We start from the raw sequence: 8,072 nt of genomic DNA on the forward strand, positions 1-8,072 counted from the left end.
GACAAAAACTACAACAGGGACCAGCCTCGGTATCCACTAAGCTTTGGGTCTTACGTGAGCCTCAGGGTCACGTGCTGAATGCTTGGTCTCAGGCCCACGGTGTCCCTGGAAAATGGTAGAATTTCAAGAGGTGGGGTCTAGGGAGGGTCTTGGCACACCGTGGGGGGGACATGTCCTTGAAGAGAAAAGCGAGACCACAGCCTCTTTTCCCTTTTTAAAATTTTACTTATTTATTTATTTTACATATATGAGTGCATTGCGTGCATTGCCTGCATGTAGTGTCAGGCAGTGCCTGCAGAGGTCAGAACAGGGCGTTAGATCTCCTGGAACTGGAGTTACAGACGGCTGTTAACTGCTATGTGGGTGCTGGGAATCAAACCTGAGTACTCTGCAAACCCGAGTACCCTGCAAGAGCAGCCAGAACTCTAACCCCTGAGCCATCCCTCCAGCCCTCTTTAGTACTCTGCAAACCCGGGTACTCTGCAAGAGCAGCCAGAACTCTAACCCCTGAGCCATCCCTCCAGCCCTCTTTGCCTGCCTCCACCTCCGGAGTTTTGGGATTAACACGCCCAAGTTCCTTCATGTATTTTATCACAGCGACATAAAACAGTGGCTTGGTCCGGAGAGTGTTTGGAACCTGTTTACTTCCCTACTTGCGCCCCAACCCCGCTCCCGACCCTACTGTGGTCGGCATTAGGGCCTCCCTCAGTGTGGGGCCTGGAAATACTGGGTGCACACGGCACGGGATGGGGCTATACGACCTTTGTTCTGATTTATATCATTTAAGAGTTAAAATTTTACAATAAAGAAATATAAATGAAAATCATTTGGCGATCGGTGATTTGTAGTCATCGGTAAGAACCTGTGGAGCACTGACGGATGTCCAGCCAGGAGGCCCACGCCCATCAGTAGGCTCAAGACAGGGGACCGGCTTACTTCTAACAGCAGCTTTCTGTGCTGACCGTCCCCCAGAAACTATGAGAGACACACAGACAAAAACTACAACAGGGACCAGCCTCGGTATCCACTAAGCTTTGGGTCTTACGTGAGCCTCAGGGTCACGTGCTGAATGCTTGGTCTCAGGCCCACGGTGTCCCTGGAAAATGGTAGAATTTCAAGAGGTGGGGTCTAGGGAGGGTCTTGGCACACCGTGGGGGGGACATGTCCTTGAAGAGAAAAGCGAGACCACAGCCTCTTTTCCCTTTTTAAAATTTTACTTATTTATTTATTTTACATATATGAGTGCATTGCGTGCATTGCCTGCATGTAGTGTCAGGCAGTGCCTGCAGAGGTCAGAACAGGGCGTTAGATCTCCTGGAACTGGAGTTACAGACGGCTGTTAACTGCTATGTGGGTGCTGGGAATCAAACCTGAGTACTCTGCAAACCCGAGTACCCTGCAAGAGCAGCCAGAACTCTAACCCCTGAGCCATCCCTCCAGCCCTCTTTTCCGTTTTGTCCCTGCCCACAAGGACAGCAGCTTTGACCCATCACATGTTGCCAATATGATGGGCCTCCTCACAACAGGCCCCAAGGCAGTAAGACCATCCAATCACAAACCAGAGCCCCACAACTGTGCTCCAAAATGAGCCTTCCTATTTCACAAGTTAAGCACCTCAGAATTTGTTACAGGGACAGAGCTGGCTAAGGCAGAACTGTCATATTTAACTCCTTTTGTTTCCTGTAACTATCCTTCCCCTCCCCATCATCTTCAAAACCACCGTCCCTTCTCTGACTTCTCCAGTAAAGAACAAGGAACTACATTTTCTAGAAGTTTCAAAATCTGATGTTAGGACTTAGAAAGTTCCTGGTACAAAGAAACCATAGGGGTGAGCATAGCGGTACATGCCGGCAATCCAGTACTCAGGAGGCAGTCAGGAGGATGGAGGGTCTGAGGCCAGCCTAGACTACATATGAGACCCTCTCTAAAAATAATAAAGATGGTCAGGGAGACCCCAGAGGCGCCCCCCAAAATGCAGGCTCCTTGCATTCCTCTTGATTACCCACCAGAACTAGTTCATAAAACCATATTGCTGAAGACATCACAAATCTTCATTGCAAGATATAGCCAAGTCAGGGGCCAGAGAGATATGTCATTGGATTAGGGTGCTTGCCACCAACATTGGCAATCTGAGTTCAATACTGGAGCCCACATAGTGAAAGAAAACTGTCAAAGTGGTCCTCTGGCCTCCACACGTGCGCGCACACACACACACATACACACAACTAAATAACTAAATATGAAAAAAAGATGCAGTAAAATCACACTGAAACCAAGCTGGAAGCATCCTCTGCAATTGCTGGCTTTCATTCTAAGAGAATGTCCTATGAAGCCTTCTGGGGAAGGAAGGCATCAATGGTCTCACCCAGCTGGGATCTCTACACTCTATAATCCCAGCCTGCCAGGAAAGATGTGCCCACTAGTAAAACAGTATTAATATTTTTCTCTCATTTAAAGACAACAATCTTAACTGGGCACGGAGGTGCACATCTTTAATCCCAGCACTAGGAGACAGAGTCAGGAGGATCTCTGTGAGATGAAGGCCAGCCTGGTCTACATAACAAGTTCCAGGCCAGGCAGTGCTACACAGAATAAAACAAAAGATAAAGACAACAATCCTGAACGTGTATTCACATGCATATGTGTTCTCTGTTTCAGGGCTAATGGAGTCTCAAGGGTGTGGGTTCTAGGAACATGTCGGGGAGACCATGGGAAGAGGAGCTGGTTTGGGTGGAGAAGGGCATGTGCTGGTTCTGCACAATGTCACAGGTCCTGGGACCTGCAGCCCTATTTCCTTTGTCTGGAAGGCTCTCCGTGCCTCTGCCAGTGAGTCACGCCTCCTTTCTGTTACCCCAATATATCTTTCACGCTGTTCAAACTTGTGCCTCTTCAGCACCTGACCACACTCAAGGCCAAGTTGGATTCTTATTACTGTCCTCTTCGTCAGAACCCTCAAGGGGAGTTTGACAAAGCCATAGCCCCTCCATGGGATGGTCCGCACGGGAGCTCAGTTACGGTTCATAGGTCAACAAAGCAATTGATACGCACTGTGTTTCACTCACTGGATTGGTATCCATTATTGAGTACTGACTCACTGCACTCCCCAGCCCCAGGCCCATCACCACCTCTGCATGGTGATTGCTTTTAAGACACAAATTTAAATAGGTAAATAATGAACCTATCATTGCTTTCTGTCCCCCAAAGCACATACTACCCTGTCTAGAACAAACCTGGTATTTTTAACTAATTCACAGTATTTTCTCAGGATGGCTTTTGTACTTGATAGAGGACAGCACTTTTATCCATATGACATGATTTAAGATCCATTTCATCTTCTCAACTTTATCTCACAAAATTTATTGCAAAGATATTTCTTTGTGAGTGACTCAACACTTACCATCAAGCTATTATAAAGATTTCAAAATGCTTTAAAATTGATTCAGCAGCTAAGTATTTCTCCATTCTCCTCGGAGAGGCTCTAGAAATCTTTTCATTCTCTCTGTGACCTTATTTTAGTTTGGTTTATAAACATTTTGTGTAACATTAAAATAAACCACTGAGACCAATCTTTGAGACAGTTTAAATGAATTAGAATTTATAAGAATTTCCCTCCTTTATCTTGGACTCTAGGGAGAATTAAGAGCACATTTTACTCTTTGAATCTGCCTTTTTCTAAAGAAGCAGCAGAGATTCTAGTAGCTTTCTGCAAGGTGTCTGTGCACACTGCCAATGCTCTCTTTTCTGCGCAGGCCTCAAATCCAAGCAGAGAGTGTCTGCTCAGCCCCACAGCAATCACGCCACCATCACAGAAGTGGGCATGCCTTACCTGGTAAATTGGTATTGTAGAACTTTAACTTCTTAATTTAGATCAGCATTTCAGTACTACATGCAGAGTATAATATCATAAATTTATGTGTAGATCATTTTCAAAAAAAGAATTGTGGGGGAAAAAAAGAAATCAGCTATAACTTCCCTGTCTTAGGGGAAAAGGTCTCACTTCCTATAAAATTAAGTCACAAATCAATAGAGATTTTGGTGTTCAGACAATGGGATAAAAATCAGCTTGCAGGATTTATTGAAGAAAGAAATAAGCATTAAAAATATAACTGAGGGGCTGGAGAGATGGCTCAGGGGTTAAGAGCACTGACTGCTCTTGTAGAGGACCCAGGTTTGATTCCCAGCACCCGCACGGTGACTAACAACTGTCCATAACTCCAGTTCCAGGGGATCCAGTGCCCTCTTCTGACATCCTTGGTCATTGCACGACACGGGTACATTTACACACATGTAAGCAATACATCCATACATAAAATAAAAATAATAAATAAAATGAAATTTTAAAAAAGAACTAAGTCATAGATCAATAGAGATTATGGTATTCAAACAATGGGAAAAAAAGTTTGTGAGATTTTATCAAAGAAAGAAATAAGCATTAAAAATACAACTGAGGGGCTGGAGAAATGGCTTGGGGATTACAAGCACTGGCTGTTTTTGCAGAGGACCCAGGTTTGTTTGGTCCCAGCACCCACATGGCAGCTAACAAGCATCTATAATTTCAGTCCCAGGGGATCTTATACCCTCTTCTGGCCTCCATGGACATTAAACGACACGGGTGCACTTATATACATGCTATATATATATATGATAAATTAAAATAAGTAAATAATTTTTTTAAGTACAACTGAAAGCCAGGCACGGTGGTACACACTTTTAATCCCAGCACTTGGGAGACAGAGGCATGTGGATCTCTGTGAGTTTGAGGCTAGCCAAAAGAACATTTTAAAGCCAGAGATTGTCTGTGGCTCTAACCCTCTGACCCTTGTCAAAACTGCCAGGTCAGCAGGGGCCTCTCAGCTGCACCTTTAAGAGAGATCAAGGGAAACCCAGTTTATCCTCTGAAACATTAGGCTTATAAGAAGCCTCTCTCCTGGGCCTGGGCTTGTTTTCAGTTTTGTTTTAGGGGTGGGAAATGTGATCTCACCTTGGGGAGTCTGTGCCTCTTAAAGTGCCCAGCAGTGTACCTTGTGTTCAAAGTTTTCCAGTCCCTGCAGGAAAAGTAAAGGCGTTTACATTCCTTTGGAATACCCCTTTGATTTACTGTGTTGTTCTTGGTTATTTCCATTTTGTGCCATGAGAGGAAAAAAATATTCAAGTTTGTCATTCCATAAAACATTAAGTTAGAAAAGGTCAGCCATGGACCATAAAACTAACTTCCTTAGTTTCTAACTTTCACACTAATCAGTCAAAAGAGTGCTGACACGTGGGACACTGCAGGGTTGGGGTTTGGGGCTGGGGGCACTAGGGAGGCTGGGAAGGTTGAGGGGGCTGGGGGGAGACTCAAAGGAGCCCCACTAAGGATGGAGAAGGCCATGTCTCCGAGAGAGCTTCACCTCAGGGACTTGCAGACCTCTGAGCTGTCTGGTCCTCTCTGTCCCCACCTGGAAACACAGCTCATCAAAGCTCTCAAGTGTAAGAACCCAAAACAAACTTGGGCTCTTTCTAAACCTTTAGTTAATCTACATTTTGCCTTTTTTGGTATTTTTGTGACCAAATTAGGTTCTTTATCTTCTTGCAACAGCTCTGCTTGGCTTCTCCTTTTCTTTTTACAAGTTCAAACTACAACACTGTAGTTTGCTTTAAAAAGGAAAAAAAAAAAAAAGATCACCAGTCCAACTGCTCAGTGGGTAGGTGCTTCCTACCAAGCCTGATGACCTGAACTTGACCCTGGAGCACATATAACAGAAGGCAAGAACAGACTCCCACAGTTGTGCTCTGGGATGGGGTGGAGCACATATAAACACACACACACACACACACACACACACACACACGCACCCCAAAGTAATAATCGATAAATGCAAAAAAAAAAAATTAAAAGAAAGAAAAAGGCATGCCGACTGCTAAACACACTAAATAGGAATACGTTTAGCAGTGATCTAACAGGAGGCAGACTCTCTAAACAGAAAGTTTCAATTTACTACATTTTTCCTCTTCTTCAAGGAAAGGCTCCTCGATCTCCCATGAATAAGAGTTCTGTTGGCCAAGCAGACAAACAAAAGAATCCACAATTTATAATATGAGAATAATAACCATAAAATAAAATGCCAGCGTGTATATTCCCCGTGACGTTTTTGATGTACCAGTTGGCTGTTGTGTTTCTGTTAAGTCTCAAAAGCAAAACAACGTCTAGAGGAGCCCTCTTCCAATTCTAGTGACAGGGGAAGCCCTCCACTGTGCTGGAATTGGGCCATAGTGAGAAAGCAGATTTTATGAACTTCCTCCTAACTTTGGAATTCAGTCATGCTTATTAGAAAATCACACAAAAGTTTAACTATAAAGCTGTCAATTGAATAGCTGATCATGACTGACTTTTTAAAAAATCAGTAATGAGTAGGGGTGTAGTTCAGCTGGTAGTTTTTTCCTAGCTAGCATGCACAAAGCCCTGGGTCCCAACCCAGCACCACGTAAACCAGGAATGGTAACATACACCCAACACTCAGGAAGCAGAGGCAGGAGGACCAGGAGTTCAAAACCACCTTCAGCTACATAGCAAGACTGAAGCCAGCCCAAGCTACGGGAGACTCGTATCTTTAAAAAAATAAAATTAAAATTAAAAAACCACCAAAAAAACTGACCCTGTCCCCTCCAAAAACGTACAATACATAATAAAGATGCAAAGGAGGGTGGGTGGTATCAACCCAGTTCCGACAGAGGGAAAACCAATTGACTGCAGTCATTGTGGTTACAAAACAGATTTGCAAGGTATGTCATCTTTTTTCTTTTTTATTGAATTTTAAAAAAATATTTTGTTTATTATTTTTATTTTAGGTGTATGAGTGTATTGCCTGCATGTGTGTAAGTGAACCACATACATGCAATGCCTGTGGTGATCAGAAGAAGGCATCAGATCCCCTGCAACTGGAGTTACAGACAGCTGTTAGCTGCTATGTGGGTGCTGGGAATCAAACTTGGGTCCTCGGCAAGAACAGTCAGTGCTCTTAACCACTGAGTCATCTTTCCAGCCCCTTTTATTGAATTTTTGCCAATTTCATGCAAAATATTTTGACCTCACTTAGATCACCTTCCCCTTCTGCATCCCCCTTATCCCGGTGTTCCAGGGGGTCCAACACCATCTTCTGACTCCACAGGCACTGCATGACACAGGTGCACTTACACACATACAGGCAATACCTTTATACACATAAAAAGTAAAAATAAAATAAAATTTTTAAAAATCTTTGTGACATACAAATGAATACAGTTTTTAAGAATCCAATATTATTAGAAGATAAAAAGGTTACTGACTATAAAAAAAATTTCTGTGCATGAGTTAGAAAGAAATCTCTGCTGTATCCCACACCAGTTTGGTTTGTTTCTCTAATCAACATAGATGATATGCCAAGGATTTTAATCAACGTCACCAATCACACCACCATCAATAGTAGAAAAGCCGTTAACAAGCAACAGAAGAAAATGGAACTTAATTTGAAGTGACACAATTTTCTTCATCCCTGGTCTTCAAGGCGCTAGAGGAAGCCTGTTTCCTCATGCCATTTCCTAGTGAGTTAGTATGTGAACCTCCATAAGCAGTCCAGGGCCTCCTCTGAATTCCTAGGAAGGAGTTAGATCACTTCCCAGCAGGCTCTACTTCAGCCCCACACACCACCCAAATGTCATCCCTTGTAATCCATGACAAAGAGCAACTTGCTGCCCTAATTGAGCTCCTCCCCCCATCACCACTCCTGACTCTACTCACCAGGTCTGTAATCCATCAGTCATCGACAGCTCACTATTGTGGTTCAAATGTGAAATCACCCCGCCCCCATGTCTTTGAACACTTGGTTCCCAGCTGCTGACACTGTTTGGGATGCTGTGGAGCCTTTAGGAGATGGAGCCTTTGCACCACTGAGGGAGGGCCTTGAGGCTTACAGCGGTGCTCACCTGCTGTCCCTTCTGGTTTCTAAGTTCAGCCCGCTTCCTGCCACCAAGCCTTCCCCCGTCTACTGCCACGTCTTCCCCAGCGTGACGGACTGCAGCCCTCTGGAACCGTAAGCCCAAATCAACCCTTTCTC

The sequence above is a fragment of the Nannospalax galili genome, unplaced genomic scaffold, assembly GCF_000622305.1.
Source record: "Nannospalax galili isolate Female #2095 unplaced genomic scaffold, S.galili_v1.0 scaffold442, whole genome shotgun sequence".
In the NCBI taxonomy this organism is placed as follows: domain Eukaryota; kingdom Metazoa; phylum Chordata; class Mammalia; order Rodentia; family Spalacidae; genus Nannospalax; species Nannospalax galili.